Raw genomic sequence first — 14,560 nt, forward strand, 5'->3', positions numbered from 1 at the left:
CTCTGTGGCTTTGGAGGCTGTCCTGGAACTCGCTCTGTAGGCCAACTCACAGAGATCCACCTGCCTCTGCCCCCCCAAGTGCTGGGATTTTAGGTGTGGGCTACCAACCCCCAGCTACTTAGCCTCCTTTTTAGCTCGTAGCTCAAGTGATCCTTTTACTTTAGCCTACCAAATAAGTTTCTTTTAGTTGGAATAGCATGTAGAAATCTAGATATGGGCATATGCTATATGTTTTCATTTGCTGAGACCTCTAAAAATTTTTATTTTTTACATTATTCATTTAACAAAGAGAGACTGAGAGTTTATCTTAGTGGTAGAGTGCTTGCTTAGCACATGTGGCTCTTCTGGCTTGATTTTTTTTTTTTTTTAACAAATAGTTAATTGTGTTGTAGTAGAATACAGAAGTTTAATGAGTGTCTTAGCTATCTGAGTTCTGGGATTATAGCAATGGTGTTTATACATATGAAATGCATGTGGAGATACAGTTCTTCCTAAGGTAGGTGCCAGTATTATGTGTCTCACCTGTACCTTACTGGGTCATTATCAGATTATCTGAGCAAGTCAGACGTGGCCACTGCTGTGACTATTGTGATAATTTTATGGAAAAAGAAAGGAGTTGGATAATGGAGGGGAACCCATTGGGTAGGTTTCCTGAGGTAGCAGCTAGGAGGTTGATATCTGCATAGGAAAGCAACCAGTTTGGTGACAAAACAACAACAACAAACAACCTACTTGACAGATATGACAGCTATTGTGAGCTCGCTAGACCCATATGATATCAGTTCACTTAGGGAACATGGCCTCTTGCTGTTGTGATACTTTATCATTTATCATCTAACAAATAAAGCTTGCCTGAGGATCAGAGGGTAGAGCTAGCCTCACTAGTTAGTCATACAGGCCAGGCAGTGGTGGCACACACATTTAATCTCAGCACAGAGGCAGACAGATCACAGTCCAAGGGCACTCTGGGCTACACAAGATTGAATCTGTCTAAAAGAGAAACAGGGCACACATAGGTGATCCTAGAACTTGGCATCACACGCCTTTAATCCCAGCTAGGGAGGTAGAGACAGGAGTGATAGGGCTGAGCGGACAGAGGAATTTAAGGTGGGAGGAGACAAGAGGATTTGTAGGGATGGATGCATCTAGGCATTCTGAGGAAGCAATCTGAGGCAGCAGTTTGAGAATCGGTCAGTCTGGAGATCACCCCTTGTTCTGAGCATCGGTAAAGGTGAGAACTCTATAGTGGCTGGCTGCTTTGCTTCTCGGATCTTTCAGTTTTCACACACACACACACCCCCCCCCCCCCATAGCTAACTCTGAGTTTTTATTATTAAGAACAGTTAGAATCTGTGCTACATCTTTCTGTGGATCTTAGTTCTTCATGTTACATAGGAGACATTAGCTGTTCAACAGGGTTGCTAGGAAGATCTTGGGTCTCATGCCAGCCGTATGTCACACCCAGAACATAATATTCCTCATGGTAGCTGTTGAGTACAGGGTGAACCAGTCTTTGGAACAAGCAGCGGAGCACTTAGTCTGCACAGACAGATGAGTGGCTGATCTGTCACTTTCAGTCTGTTCTGACAGTGGCCCTGTGATCTTTACCTAATGAGAAAGCTGGCTTAGGCAGCAGTTTCAGGTACTTGAGTTTGGGCTCCAAAATCTTAGTGGAACAAGGAACTATGGCTGCTACCCTGAGGAAGGGCTGGGGTCCGACTCATCATCCAAGATGGGGGTGGGTGGGGGGAGTGGGTGGGGGGAGTGGGTGGGGGGTGTGAGGTGTGGGTGGGATTGTTTTTGACAGGGTCTCACTTTTTAGTTACTATTTTGTTACTTCGAAGAGACACTGTGACCAAAGCAGTTTATGAAAGAAAACATTTAATTAGGGGCGTATTTGCTGTTTCAGAGGTTGAAGCCAGTGCCGTCATGTCAAGGAGTAAGGTGTCAGGCAGTGGAGCAGTAACAACTTTGATCTGCTTCACAGGCAGGAGCTGGAGAGCAAGGTTGGGCCTGGTGTGAGCTTTTGAAACCTCACAGCCTACTCTCCCAGTTATAAACATCCTCCAACAAGGCCACACCTACTCATTTCTCAAACAGTTTTACCAGCTGAGGACCCACCATTCAAATATGTGAACATACGGGCCGTTCTCACTTCAGCCGCCACGCCTCTAGCCCAGGTGGACCTCATTCTTGCATAGTGTCTTTGCTTTTAAAATGATGAGATTAAGTTGTATGTCACCACTTCTGGCCATGTGAGGAAAACTAATCTTTGTCTCACTGTGCAGTCAGTCCAATTTATTTTGGTTTTTTGTTTGTTTGTTTGTTAGTTTTGTTTTGTTTTGAGGCAGGGTCTCACTAGGTAGTTTTTGCTGTTTTGGACCAGGCTGGCCTTTAATTCACAGAGATCCACCTTCCTTGGCTTCTGGAGTACTGGGATTAAAGGTGTGTACCACTACCCCTAGCTTGTTTTTGTTTTATAAAGCTGTTTTTTGGGGCCAGAGCAGTGGTTTCCAGCCTTCCTAATGCTGCAACCCTTTAATACAGTTCCTTGTGTTGTGGTAACCCCAACCATAAAACTATTTTTGTTGCTACTTTATAACTTTAATTTTGCTACTGTTATGAACCATAATGTAAATATCTAATGTGTAGGATATGTGAAAGAGTCGTTCAATCCCCCAGGGGTTGTGACCTACAGGTAGAGACCCTCTGGGCTAGGGAGGTAGGTGGCTCAGGTCAAGAGCACTTGCTGCCCTTCTAGAGGATCTGAGCTAAGCTACCATACCCATGTCAGGTGACTTAAAACCACTTCTGACTTCAGGCCCAGGAGGACCCAGAGGCCTGTTTGACTTCTGCAGACACACAAGCACATGATGTACACACAGAGACATGAATAAAAAAGACCTTTAAAAAAGCTGGTCTCTGTAAGATTCAGGTTGGCCTCAAACTTGGGGCCCTTGTGTCGTTCTCCTGGAAACCTAACAGCGTTTGCCATGTTTGGCTCCTTTGCGTTTCTTTCGTTTGTCCAGTTTGGATTGCTTAGTGCTCACTTGCTGTGTGGGCTTTCAGCATACACTCCACATGTTTCTGTCTCACAGTTCCTGTGTCTTTAAAGTAGGGTTTACGACTGGTCGAGAGCAGTGACACCTAGTCAGAGACATCACAGTCTTTGGGGTGTGATCCTGGGAGCTGCTTTTAAAGCCTCTGCCTGGGGCTTCCACTGTGTGGCAGGGTTTAGAGTCCTTAGTCCTTGTTCTGAGCTTAGCAGAACTTTGTCCTTGGTTGAAGTAAGAGCTCAGCCATGCTTGCTCAGTGGTGGAGTGTTTGCCCAGCACAGGACACCTCTGTACCTCACCCCCACAAAGAATCAGCCAGTTCTACAAAAACAGAACAGGACATACTGTGCATTAGTTGAGAGTTTCTAGAAAGATGAATGCAACCTCTTTTCTGGTTCATGGACCTCCAAAGGCCACCAAAAACACTTGTTTCCTTGCTGACACTGATCTCCCAACACTGGAAATGGCTACCTTTTTCAAACTGGAGAAACAGAAGAGTAAATTTTGGTATGGAGTCACACTTGAGGAAAAAATGTTTGTGAATGTTCATCCATCAACCAGATAGTTATTGAGCACTGTGATTGCAGAACTGTTTGTTGAAGGGCGAATGTTCTAGGAGTGAGCATTTGAGGTTGACGTGGGTCATTATTGTGCTGTAGGAACAGCTCTGACTGTGTTCACTAAAACATGCTATGGAGTGCTCATTATTGAGTGAATGGTAGGGATTTTGGTAGGGGAAATACCAAAAGAGTGGTGAAGGAAGAGTGATCTTTCAAGAGGGGATGAGGATTAGTCCTGAAGATAAGTAGAGGACCCATGGGTGCATTATTCTCTGAGTTGGGCAGAAATGTGATGGCCCTGCTTGTGCACAAGTAAAATGCAGGACAGAGTGGTGGGAAGCCAGCCATACATATGGATATTGTCTGGGAATGGGAATGGTAATATATCACTGTAATCCCTGCACTGGAGCTGAGGCAGGCTGGTAATGAGTTCAGGGCCAGCCTGGGCTATGGCAAACAAAAGTCAGCCAGGCATTTAAACACACACACACCCCACACCCATAAACAGAGCTAGGGGTGGTGGCACATGACCTTAATCCTGGTACTCAGGAGGCAGAGGCAGAGGCAGGCAGCCTTGTCTACAAAGCTAGTTCCAGGATAGCCAGGGATATGTCTCAAAAAAAAAAAAAAAAAAAAAAAAAAAAAAGCAACAAAAGCAAAATGGGTAGAAAAAAAGCTTGGACAGTGCTGATGAGGCTAGTGATGGAGGGACGAAAGATGACAGGTGATTAGGGGATGATGGCAAGTGGAGATAGAAGAGACAACCCTCATTATCAGGCCGTTGGCCCAATTTTGAATTTGACTGAACCTCTGGATCTATGTGTTAATCCTTTAAACAAGAGCAAATGTTTTTATAGTATTCGTTTGTGAAGAGGTTGGAACAATAGAATGGAGTTGAAATGCAGAGTAGATAGGATTAATTGAGGTGCACGACAATCTGATACTGAGGAGGTGGTTACAATTATAAAAAACAATCCAGTTACTATTTATTTTTACTTTTTTGAGATAGGATTTCACTATGTAGCCTTGGCTGCCTTCAGACTCTGCAGAGATCCTTCTCTTGCCTCCCAAGTGCTGAGATTAAAAGTGTGTGCTGCCACCCTGGCCTTTCATTGTTTGCTTTGAGATAGCCCAGTTTGCCTCATACTTGGTATGTCCTTCAATCCCTGACCATCTTGCCTTTGTCTACCATTGCTTTCCTGATGGCAGGTAGAGAAAGTCTGAAACATTCATTTTCTTTAAAATGTTTTTAAATGCTCTTGTATCAGTTGTCCATGTGCTGGAATTATAGGTACATGCCACCATGCCTAGTTTCTTTTTAGTTTCTTGAGACAGAGTCTCACTATGTAGTTGAGGCTGACTTTAAAGTCATAATCTTGCTTCAGCTTTTCAAGTGCTGAGGCTAATAGTTATGGTGGTTTGACTGAGAATGGTTCATGTATTTGAGTGTTTGGTCCCTAGTTGATGAAGGATTAGGAGGTGTGGCCTTGTTGGAAGAGTTGTGTCATTGGAAACATCTTTTGATGCTTCAAAGGACTGCCATAGTCTCTGCCCTCTGCTTCCTTTGGGTCAAGCTGTAAGCTCTCAGCTGTTTCTTTTCTCTGCCATTATGGACTCTAATGTAACCCTCTGAAACTAAGCCAATTAAATACTTTTGTTTATAAATGCCTTGTAGTGGTGTTTTATCACAGAAGTAGAAAAATAAGATACCTGGCAGTGTATCAATATATTTTTATTTATTTTGTTTGTCCCTCCTTTTCCTCTTCTTCCTCCTCCATTTTTCTACCTACCTACCTGTCTGTGTAGTTTTGGTTTTTTGAGACATGGTTTCTCTGTGTAGCCCTGGCCATCCTGGATCTCACATTGTAGACCAAGCTGGCCTTGAATTCAGAGATTAGCTTGCCTCTTCCTCCTGAGTGTTGGCATTAAAGGTGTGTGCCATTTATTCATTTATTCATTATTAATTAATAATTAATTATTTTGTCAGAGTCTTGTTTATTCTGGACTGGTTTTAAACTTGCTGGGTAGCCCAGCATGACCTTTGAACTCTTGATCTTTTTGCTTTTTTTTCCAAGCTGGCAATATGTCCTTCCCTCCCTTCCTCCCTCCTCCCTTTCCTCCCAAGGTGCAATAGAAAATGACTGATTATTACTGAAGTGATCAGTAAAAGTTCTGTGATACTTTATCCAAAAGAGTGAATTAGATATTAAATATTGTTATTTAATTTGTCATTTGCCCAAGTTATCTGTATTAATGCTTTGGATTATTGTAGCTGCTCTTATTTTGTACCTCGTAGATGGTACCTGCCCCATCCTGCACCATTTAATCCCAAATAAACACAGAGGGTTACATTAATTATAAACTGTTTGGCCGATGACTCACGTTTCTTATTTTGGCTAATTCTCTTTTAATTATTATAACCCATTTCTATTAATCTGTGTACCTCCATGTGGCTTATTGGTGAAGCCCAGGGCCTCTTGCTTCCTCATCAGCTACATGGTGTTTCCTTGATTCCGCCTACTACCTTTCTCTATCCCTGTTTGGGTTTCCCACCTGGCTAAATCCTGCCTGTCCATTGGCCGAAACAGGGTTATTCACCAATCAGTAAGAGAAACATATTCACATCATACAGAAGGACATCCTCTATCAGTATTTACTTAGAAAATAAGGTTCTAAGACCAGACTTGAACATACAAAAACAAATCTTGCCTAGAAAAATTGCTGTTTCCCTATAATTCTTGTGCTCACTGTCACTTTGCTGTCTGGAGTGTTGGAATCCCTGGTGGTCACTTGGCCTTGCCTGCCCTATACCAGAAGACAGCCATTCCTGAAGTTTGTTGGATAGGGACTACGGCTTTTCTTTTCTTTCTTTGTTTTTGTTTTTGTGTTTTTGAGACAGAGTTTCTCTGTGTAGCCCTGGCTGCCCTGGAACTCATGATGTAGATCAGGCTGGCCTCCAACTCACAGAGATCCACCTGCCTCTATTTCCTGAGTGCTGGGTTTAAAGGAGTGTGCCTCCCCATATCTTGTATTTTTTAGAAATGATTTAATATCCGTTGTGTTGCCTATATTAAATAAAGTGAGTTTGTATTATGGATTCAGAGGGTTTGTGCCTAGCTTCTGTGCATGTACTGTGGCATCATCTAGGTGGGATATGAGCTGTGGGGAAGGATGAAAACAGGAAGAGATGAGTTCTTTTTGATGCTTGTGGAGTTTACAGGCTTGTTGTTTGTGCACCCCCCCACGATCAGTGTCAAGTTTAATGTATAGGGCAGAAAGTATAGCTCTAAAGTCTTTATGTGGTATATGTGAGACCTTGGGTTCCAACACCTGAAACAGAACAAAGAAACCAAGCAACTAGCATGTGATAATCAATCAGCTTATGAGAGCAAATTATGCTTTAGATCCCTGGATGAGTTAGAGGGAATGTGAGAAGTAGGTTTGCAAACTCAATACTTGCAGCCTTTGAATTAGCTTTGGTTTTATTACATAACCTGGACTGTTGTCCCAAGACTGGTAGAATGGCTCAGATGTGTACTGGAGAACTTGTGCTGCTTAGCTCTTCTGTGTATGTCCTCTTGGCAAAAGTCTCAACTGCCTTTTTGAGATATCTTTGTGGATTATCAATTTATGGAAGGAATTTAGTTTTAAAAAGGCTTCCCTTTTGTCTGATTTTTTTTTTTTGGGGGGGGGTAACTGATCTGGATTGTAGCAGGTAGTGCTCTAAGGCTGACAGGTCTGGGTACTACTCCGAAGAAGCAAGTTTATTCTAACTTGAGACCGTATGTATGTGTGTATGTATGTGTGTATTTTTATAAAAAAGACTGGTCACATGTAGTCCAGGTTGGCTTTAGTACTTGATATGTAGCAGAGGGTGGCCCTGAATAGAATTCTTATCCTTCTACCTTCATCTTCCAAGTGCAGAATTGCAGCCATGTGCCACCAGACCTAGCTCCCACTGTTAGTTCTCTCTCTCTCTGTTTTTTTTTTTTTGGTTTTTTGAGACAGAGTTTCTCTGGCTTTGGAGATGTTCTGGAACTAGCTTTTGTAGACTGGGCTGATCTCGAACTCACAGAGATCCATCTGCCTCTGCCTCCCGAGTGCTGGGATCAAAGACATGCCCGTGTGCCACCAACACCCAGCTAGTTCTTTTTCACAAACATAAAAACAAATATATATAAAAAATCTGCAAGATACCTGTGTGCTACATTTAAAAGCCAGTTGAAGCAGGCTTGGTGGTGCACACTTAGACTAAATACTTAGGCTAAAATAGGAGGCCAAGATAGGAAGATCACAGATTCTAGGCCAGCCTGGGTTTTCCCCTGGCTTATTAGGCCAGTATTATACAGTGGCTGGTTCTGGTCCCAGATCCAGGGTGTGTTTCTTTCACTGGGTTGGGGCTTGGAGCTGAGCTCTTCAGGGTCTATTAGGGACTGTGGATCAGAGATTTTTTGGGGGGGACCTGACCCTCTTAGTGTGAATCTCAGATTCAGAGATTTATTACCTGAGTGCTGAGATTAAAAGTATACATTGTTGCCTTGAGTTTTTAATTTTTGGATTCTAAAATACATGATTAGGCTTTTAATTACTAAAGTGTAGGTCTTTTCCAACTTTGTGCTAAGATTGCCTTGAATGATTTTGAAGTTTTAATTTAACTTTTAATTTTTTTTATGTTAACCTGGCTATAAATTTAGTGTGATTACAGCAGCAGCAGCAGCTGCTAGGGGTCTTTTAGAACTTTAAGGAGGCTACCAGGTGGTGGTACTTTAATCCTGGCACTCTGGAAGCAGATCTGAGTTCAAGACCAGCCTGGTCTATCTAGTGAATTTCAGGATAGCCAGGACTACACACAGAAACCCTGTCTCAGAAAACCAGGGGGAAAAAAAAAAAAAACAAACAAACAAAAATCCATAAAGCCAAATAACAAAACAAAAAGAACTTTAGGCGGGACACAGTTGGATGTTCATATTCATCAGCCTTTATGTTGCTGTGACAGAAAGCTGAGAAAACTATTAATTTTACTTAGAAGTCTCAGTCTGTATTTCCTTGGTCCTAATGTTTTGGGACTCATAGGAAGCTAGAAAATCACTGCAGGAAAAGAGCAGCAGAGACATACAGAAGACCAGGAACATGACATGTCCATTTAAAGCACATCCTTTCAACTGGCCCACCTCCTTGCTTGTCCTGCCTCCCAGTCATACTGTCAAATTATGAATTCACCAGTGGGTTAAATTTTTGATCAGGTGTGAGCCTTCCTGATCCAATCACTTCCCTATACCCATCAGCTGGCAACCAGACAGCTGACACAATGAGCCTTTGGGGAATGTTTATAGTCAAGCTTGGTATAGAGGTGCCTATACTAGGCACTTGTGCTATTGTCCATTTCTAATCTACACAGCATCTTCTGCTGTGGAAAACTAGCAGTTTGAGAGCTGGCAGGACCTGACCTGGGAACCTTTGGCTTCTGCAGTTACTGGAAGCGGTGCTTTTTTGGTACTTCTCTAGGCTAGCCTGGTTTTGAGGCCAGATAGGGCAATAGGGCAATGTCTCTGTCTTCCTATTTGGCATTGTCTTGAGCACCATTTCAGTACATAGCTGCAGGACGGAGTCTTGCAGAACGTGTTCCCAAGAATCTATACGACTGTCTTTGGCTGTTTTGTTCTGCCTTTTGAAAGTATGAACTTAATATAGAAAAGTTAGTGATTATTCAGAAAATTCAGAAATTGCAGCCGTGGTAAGACAAATAAAAGAGCCAGTTAGACAAAACTGTGGGTGGGAAGAAATTCTAGCAGGAAATTCCCTGGGCAAAGACAGTGGGTGCTAGTTTTGTCTGGCTGGTTTATAAACAAGGTGTGTTGATTTCGCTGTTTCTGGCATGAAAAAAATGTTCATGGTTGTCAAGCTTTAAGAATGTGTTCAAAAAAGAAGGTGGCTGAAATGGTTGCCACAGCTTTAAATGATTGAAATGTTGTGCTCTCCCTCCCCCCACCCCCCTCTCTCTTTCTGCCTCTCTGCCTCTCTCTGCCTCTCTGCCTCTCTTTCTGCCTCTCTCTCTCTCTCTCACTCTCTCAGTCTCTCTGTCTCTCTCATTTTTCTAGACAGGGTTTCTCTGTATTGCTTTGGAGCCTGTCCTGGAACTAGCTCTGTAGACCCGGCTAGCCTCGAACTCAACAGAGATCCACCTGCCTCTGCCTCCTGATAACTGGGATCAAAGGCGTGTGCCACCAACTAGCTCTGTAGACCCGGCTAGCCTCGAACTCAACAGAGATCCACCTGCCTCTGCCTCCTGATAACTGGGATCAAAGGCGTGTGCCACCAACACTCAACCCGAAGTGTTTCTTTAAACACTAGGTCCCGTGTATCTTAGAGCAGATGTACATGAACTCTTAGTCACAGGGTCTTTTTTTGATGCTGAGGCATTGATCTGAGGTCCCAGTTCAGTATTGTAGTTAATGATCTATGGGAGTTTGTGTTGGTATGTGGGAGAGCGGGGCAGTGATTTGGGAATGATGGGCCATGCTGACATTTTATTTTCTCAGGTCTGTGTGATCAGCCAGTTAGATCAGAAAAGCCAGCAGCCAGAACAGTTTTAAAATCCAGTTCATTGAATTTAGAGTGGTGGGCTTTTTAGTCTTGTATTATTACAACTGGTGGGGGGGGGGAGGCCAGGAACCTTAGCTTTTAACTTGAAAATGAAATCAAGTGGTCATTGTTGTTCTGTATGGTAAATAACTTGAGGAATGTAATGGAAGTCTTTCCCTTTGCAGACATCTGATTAGTTCCCCACCTAGTGTATGTACTCTGGGGGATAGAGGAGCATTGGAGTAAATGTGGCTGCAATATTGCATTGGGCCTCTTCTTCCTCTTTTTGTCTCAGAGCAACCCTCTTCATCCAAACTTGACCCAACAGACATTGATGATCTTGCCCTCAGGGTAGTGATACTCTGTATCTTTGTATGGAGTTGAGGTGGGGGTTACTATAATTGGATGGAGTTTGGAAAGCTAGAAGGCAACTTTTAGTTTCCAGTAAGCACCTACTTAGAAAAATATGATCATACATTGTTTCATGATGAGAGGATATTCTGAGAATATGATAGTTATGTTATATGAATGTCATAATGAAAACCTAGGTGATAAATTTACATCTAGTTTTATAGTATGACTTACTGCTTTCTGACCACAAACCTACAGAGACTGACCATAAGGAGACTATTGTACACAGTGACTTTTTTTTGTATTCAAATATATCTAAACATAGAAAAGTCACAGTCAAAATATAGCATACAAGATTGTCAATAAACAAACAAACAAAATGCAGTCAAAACAACTAACCCCTCTTCTCCAGCAAACAAACAACAAAGACACAAGCATACTCAGTAGTCTAGGCCCATCTATAAGTATCACTCAGGCACCTCTGAGGTCTTCAGAGGCTGTCACCACTCACACCACTGTTGGCACAATTGTGTTTCCTTGTGGAATGCTTTCTGAAAGGTCTTCTAGCAAGGAAGGCTGTTTTGTTTTACAGTTAACCCCCCACCACCACCACTCCAAGTAGGGCATTGGACTTTTGGCTTGTGCATGCTAAGCAAATGCTCTACCATAGCCAGTAAGTTATTACTATTAAACACACTGTACTATATACATAATTGTATGTGCTCTTCTGTGGACTAACAGTTTGTGTCACCACAAACACTTGAAAAGTGCATTGTATTGTGGTTAGGCTGTAGGAATTTTTCAGCTTTGTTGTAATTTTATATGGCCACCATCATAGACATTCTCTAGAATTACCTAGTTAAATGGATTACTACTTGGTGTTTTGTGATTTGGTAATGCATATAAAATCTTAATTGAATAGTGTATGAAATTTAGAAAAACTGCTCAGTAATTGGAAGCCTCATACCTGTCCAGCAAGTGTGTTCTGAAGACTTAATTGTTGTGTTGGCTTAAGGTACTTGTAGTTTGCTTTTATTGGATTCTTGGAAGTCACATGACTTTGAGGGTTCATTCCCACGTACATACTACTGAGTCTGGCCACCCACCTCTCATCTCCTCCACCTCCACTACACCTCCTGCTCTATCTACTTCAGCCAAATGGATGATTAGACTTAGTTAAAACCCTGGACCTAGTCATCATGAATGAGCTCCTAAAGCTTCCTTGTGGTGTTTTCCTAAAGTCTAAACAGTGTAACTTTGAAGAATGTTTTGTTTGATTTTTCTGAGACAGGACCTTGCTTTGTATTCTTAGCTGACCTGCCTCCTTTGCTTCTGCTTTCCTAGTGCTGGGATCAGACACTACATGCTTGATTTGAATAATGTTTTCTGGTTAGTTTTGCTGTGCTGTGGATTCGACATAGGGCCTTTTACATCTTTTACTGCTGAATAAGCAAGCATTTTTTCAATGAGCTATGGCTCTAGCTCCAGCTGTTGGATCAATTAAAAAAATATTATTTTTTAAATTATGTGTACACACGCACATATGAATGTACATGCAAGCAGAGGCTAGAGGTGAATTGAAGTTACAGGGGGCTTTAAACTGTTTGGGACCCAAACCCAGGTCCTTTGCAAGAGCGTATATTCTCTGAACCACTGAGCCATCTCTTCATCCTCAGCTTTTCTGTTTCTTACAGCAAAGTCACCATCTTACTTTTTTAAAACAATTATATATATATGAGTGCTCTGTTTGCATGTATGTATGCCTGCATAACAGAAGAGGGAATTGGATCCCATCCATTATAGGTGATTGTGTGCTACCATGTGGTTGCTGAGATTTGAACTCAGGACCCCTGGAAGAACAGCCAGTGCTCTTAACTGCTGAGGCATCTCTCCAGCCCCACCATCTTACTTTTTACAAACATTGTGTGTGTGCTGCTTGTCGTTAAACCCTAGGCCCATGTTCTATGGTAAGACCGTTTTCTAGTCCTGAGCCTAGGCCTCACATATGCTAGACAAATGTTCTAGCACTGAGTTATATTCCCAGTCTTTTACTTTTTATTTATTAATAATAGTCCTAAAGTTGGATCTTACTAAATTGTCCAAGCAGGCCTTGATCTTGAATTCTACCTGCTTCAGCCTCTTGTTAAAAAGGAGGAGAGGAAGGAAGAAGAAAGAAGTCAGTCATAGTCGTATGTGCTGTGGGGGCAGGAGAATCAGGAATTCAAGGCCAGCACCCAGTAGATGGTGAGTTTGAGGCCAACCTGGACAGGATACCCTGGCTTCAAACAACAAAATAGGAAAGAAAGAACAAAAATACATGCCATAAAACTCACCATGTGAACAGTGAGTGAGTAATGTTTAACCACAGCATATGGAGTTCAGTGGTGTTAAAAATCAGCTTGGATTACAGACCATGGTCTAGTAGAGAATAGCTATTTAGTTCTGGACAGTGAACTATATCTTTCCCCTTTCTTTAGGTCATGTTTTCATCTGTGTGTATTTATATACAGGTTGAAATCTTTACTTCCTTTCTATGATTTTTGGAAAGAAATCAAGCCACCATGAGCAGAAACTATTGCCCGCTGTAGCTTTCTTTGGTGCCTGCGATCAGTGAGGATTTATAAGAAATTCTCTAAATGACAGAAGCTTTTAAAGTGGCTTTCCTGGTTGACAGACAAGGTAGATGCAGTGCTTACTGCTCAGAGGTAGCAATTTCTCTCCTACATCTTTTTACCTTTTAGTCTCTGCTTATGTGACCCTGTTGCTTCCGATTGATCGGACCTGGATGTTCCTCCCTATTGCTGTGATCATCTCTTATCACAATCATGCCAGGTCCCCACGGCAGAGAAACCCACCTGCTTCTTGATCCAAGAATAGTTTTAAGATGAGTCTAAATTCTCACAGTGACCTTATTTATCTGATATCACAGAGCACAAAAGGCCTTTTTAAAACTGGGACCTGAAAATCCACCTGTCTTTCATATCAAGAGTCCAAAAAAACCAATTTCACACTATTGCTTTTTATTGTGTTTAGATAGCCTGTTGGCATTTTAGGTTGAACTGCTTTAAACTAGTTAACTTTCCAGAGGTTTTCTGTTAATGTTGAACTCATGGTATTGAATTTTAACTTCTGAGTATGTGGACCAAAAAGTCCTTTTTGTTAGGTGTAGCCTAAAGTGATGTTTAATTAAGATTTCTGCATTTTACTCTTCCCAAGAACATTTGAAACAGGGACTTAGGGCCAGGTGGTGGTGACCCAGGCCTTTAATCCCAGCATTCAGGTGGCAGAGGCAGACAGATCTCTGTGAGTTCAAGGCAAGCAAGTTCCAGGACAACCAGGACTACACAGAGAAACCCTGTCTTGAACAAACAAACAAACAAAAACAAAAATACACAAAAAACAGAGACTTAGGACTTTCTTTTCTTTCCTTTTTTTAAAGAAAACCTCATTTTCCTTAAACGTTTCAATTACAACTTAAGTACTGTTTTAAGGTAACATACTACCTGTTGAGAAGTTGACAGAATTGGCTGCCTCTGCCATATTTTGTTTGGTTAATAATGAATTGAATCTCACAACTTTCCCTTTATACTAATAGTTCTTCTTTAAAGAATTTTTAGATTAAGGTAGATAAAAGTGTTTTTTGTTGTTGTTTTGGTTTTTTGAGACAGGGTTTCTCTATTACTTTGGAGGCTCTGTAGAACAGGCTGGCCTGGAACTCACAGAGATCCACCTGCCTCTGCCTCCCCAGTGCTGGAATTAAAGGTATATACCACCAACGCCTGGCTTAGGTGGATAAAAGTTTTATTCACAAAGTTTTAATTATTGTGAACTGAGTATACCATATGTGCATTTATGTAATGAACTCACTGGAGTGGAAAGCACTTACTAAGGTGTTCCTCAGCATAGGGCAGTCATTACACATGGGGAGAGAGGCAGCAGAGTGGGCCAGAGCTGCCTTTCTCCTGGGGACTGAATTCTGTTGGAGTAAGGCTTTTTGCATCTCAGGCACTT

The sequence above is a fragment of the Phodopus roborovskii genome, unplaced genomic scaffold (genome assembly GCF_943737965.1).
Source record: "Phodopus roborovskii unplaced genomic scaffold, PHOROB, whole genome shotgun sequence".
Taxonomy (NCBI): domain Eukaryota; kingdom Metazoa; phylum Chordata; class Mammalia; order Rodentia; family Cricetidae; genus Phodopus; species Phodopus roborovskii.